Below are 3,373 nucleotides of genomic sequence, written 5' to 3'. Positions count from 1 at the left end.
TCCACTCCACGTTATTCTCTCTCTCCACCTCAGCAGAAAATAGGAGTCTGTTGTGAGGTTACTGAGCTGAAGGGGGCATGATACCATTTCCACTTCTCCTGGTATTTTAGTGCCCAACAGGCCACGTGCTTCCCATGGATGTCAATGTGGGCTTCGGCATGAGGCTGCAAGTGTTCCTTCCCCCCAAAGAAGTGTTCATCTCCAGCGATCTGAATTGGATAACCCACCACAAATTACTCTCCTTGGAGATAAACTAGGTTAAGAGCTATTCCCATGCAACAAAGATCATATTTTGGTTCTGAATTCATAGTGGGAGGAATTAAGACTCAACAGATTCCACCTGTGAACTGACACTAAGAAAAAGTTCTAAAAAGGATATAATAACAACAGTGGTTCCATTAAGAACCACATATTGACAAAAATGCTCAAAGTTCCTGGACACGATATGATGGTGGTTAGTTGTAGTGTGAGGATGACACGGATGATGCTATAACCATTTGCTGCAGAAACTGCTCTACATGATGCACGGCTTTGATTTACTTAGTCTCACTGGAATCAGGATATCAGAAGAAAGGATAGCGATTAAAGAAGACCTTCCTTTCATAGTAAGTTGACTGGTAGATTTATTTTCACAACCAAAGCGCACAACTTTGTAGTGGAAAGTTTGCTCTCAGGCCACCCTATATGGCTGATATTCAACAATTTTTTCTTCATACCCTCATGGGTGGCTTTTGCTCAGATGGTAACCTGGGCAAAACCAAATTTAGAGATGCCCACCAACCATCCCTTTAAAACTACTTCACCCTCTCTCTGCTTCTCAAGAAGTTATGCCTTTCAGACAAATTCCTTTCAGCCCAAATCTTAAGTGCGGGAGTCATGAACCTGTACATTAACTTTTTCTGACATCTGCTACTTTTATTATAGATACTACAAGCACTGATCAGGGAATGCTGCACTGGCCTTTAAGTACCATACGTAAAGTATTGCTGCAATGCATTAAATCTAAATGTCCACCGTGAGTGTTCTATTTGCACCTGACACACATACAGCTGCCTTACCTAGATTTATTTTGTCCCACATTAATATTAAATGTCTTTTATATTAAGGTGGTTCATTGTTTGGTCTGTCTCAACCCTAAAGTCATAGCACAAGTCCTAGAAAGGCCACAGTGGTGGGACTAATTAACATATCTAGTGATGTCACATGCAGGGACGTCACAGGAAATGAGTCACAAACCCCCATAATATCCTTCATGTGAAAGGGAGCGCTTCTACTTTACAACCAGCACGTAAATATAGTATTCGCTATACACTAGGATGTAAATATATATATATATATATATATATATATATATATATATATATATATATATATATATATATATATACACACACGCTGCATGTATTTGTATCTAAACCAAGTTTACATGTACATCTACTTGTCTGTAAATTAAAGCAGTACATGTTTTAACCAATGAGTAAATTTACATTTACTGCATAATCCCTGCATTTATATTCACTTGCATAGTATGAAATAATAGCCAAATAACTGATTAATACAAATTTGGATTAAGTAGCTATAGACTCTTAAATTTGACATGTTTATTTAGAACTAATTACATTGATCTCAAGGATAGTGTATGAAAGAAATTATTTACGATACTTAAAAAAAATAAAACATGGTGCTTAACATCTGATGTGCCCCCTTTCATGCATATTTGGTTTACAAAAGTAAAAATAATGAAGGCAGTGCACAGAAATGGAACAATATTATTTTTGAAGCCCATCTTTCTTTTTATAGGTCATGGATGATGTACATGGATCAATCGGTATTTACCCCTAGAAACAGCTGAAAATGAAAACATTGTAATAGACCACTAGAACGTGGTAATTACCTTTTGTAAACCTTAGGATATTTTAATTTTCACACTGATTTATAAGGCTCCCTTTTTTACGGATTGTAACAGATAAATACAGACAGAAACAATGTGTTCTCTGTCTGCATTTATATTTAAAAGTGGATAAATACTGAAAATGTGCTTCTTTTAAGTGACTCTTCGTGCTGTCTTTCATAAATTATAGCCCAATAGCGACCGAAGGAGACGTGGGAGCACTTACTGGAAGGTGTGAGCTATATTACTTGAAAAATAGGCGTGGAAGGGTCAGCGAGTAAGTAAACAAAATAAAAGAAAAGTGGTTTGGAGGTGCACAATATAATGTATGTGTAACTCCTGGTCTACATGTCTCAAGCCTTCCCCTGTAGCTTTTTGTCAGGGCCAAGCACAATTAATCCCCTAATACCACTCCTGAATAATGGCTGATATATTCCTCAGTACCTATTCAAGGTGTATTGTTATGAATTATGCGATACCCAATTGTTATGTTGCTTCAACGCTACCAATTTGGTATGATGTCTCAATTCATTTTATTATTATCCTAATTTTGCCCCATGAGCTCTGAATGGGAGGGGAGGGACGCTTGTAGTCAAACGTCCTTCAAACCTACTCCCTCTCCCAGCATACTGTGCCTGCCATAGCAAGAGTATCAGGTAGTAGTCTCGTTCTTAGAAGCAAAAATTACAGTTCAAAAATTGCAAATGGAAATATTTCCCTGAGATGTCTACCATTTGTATCAAAATAATTGTTACTTTGGTACAGTAAAATTAATTCCCAGGTCATGAGAGATACAGCCAGTGACCGGGCCGTAATGTGTAGCTATTCAATGCGGCTAATTCTTCAGTGACTTTACAAAGTAATAAAAAATGTTTCTACATATTCGAAAAAGTGACAATAATGTGCAGTACCTTTTACGTTTATGAACAATTAAGACACAACATGTAGAACAAAGTAACCATGAAGCGTTTAATGATGTTAATGTGAACAAATAATATGGCAATTTTAAAATATAAACATCCATATTAAAGAAAATATTTTTAAAAAACATACCCATCTGCCGTGACATTGCCTCACCGCAATGCCGTGACTCGGATTCGAACCGAGGTTGCTGCGGCCACAACGCAGAGTACTAACCACTATACGATCACGGCGAGCTACATGGGCTATGAAACACTCCTTGGCCTGTAGCTTAGATGAGTTTTAAATCACCTGACTGTTGACGAATGGTATTTGTTATTCTATCAGCCAATAGAAAATCAGGATCCTTTCTATATGCGACTGTGACCATAAGACAGTTAGGCAAACTAAACTGTCTCTGCTTACACGTATAATACACTTTTGTATAGTGCTAGCCACCGTTTATATCACTCGAAACGGTGTTTGAAGAAAAGAGGCTTTTCGCTTGATAAAGGAAGGGAAAGTGTTCCGTAATAGTGCGTTTTATGGACGATTCTAATGTTTCAGTTGTTGGGGCGAGCC

The 3,373-nt window shown here is 37.5% G+C and overlaps 1 non-coding gene across 1 annotated transcript; it reads right to left on the bottom strand.

Moving 5' to 3' along the window:
* Positions 1–2,973: 2,973 nt before the first annotated feature.
* Positions 2,974–3,045, bottom strand: TRNAH-GUG (transfer RNA histidin (anticodon GUG)). The gene has a single exon. It is a non-coding gene; the product is annotated as a tRNA-His (tRNA).
* Between the last annotated feature and the right edge of the window lie 328 nt (positions 3,046–3,373).

Source organism: Triturus cristatus, chromosome 3_1 (genome assembly GCF_964204655.1).
Source record: "Triturus cristatus chromosome 3_1, aTriCri1.1, whole genome shotgun sequence".
Taxonomy (NCBI): Eukaryota; Metazoa; Chordata; class Amphibia; order Caudata; family Salamandridae; genus Triturus; species Triturus cristatus.
The sequence above is the reverse complement of the archived record's forward strand: the minus strand, read 5'-3'. Positions and strand labels throughout refer to the sequence as shown.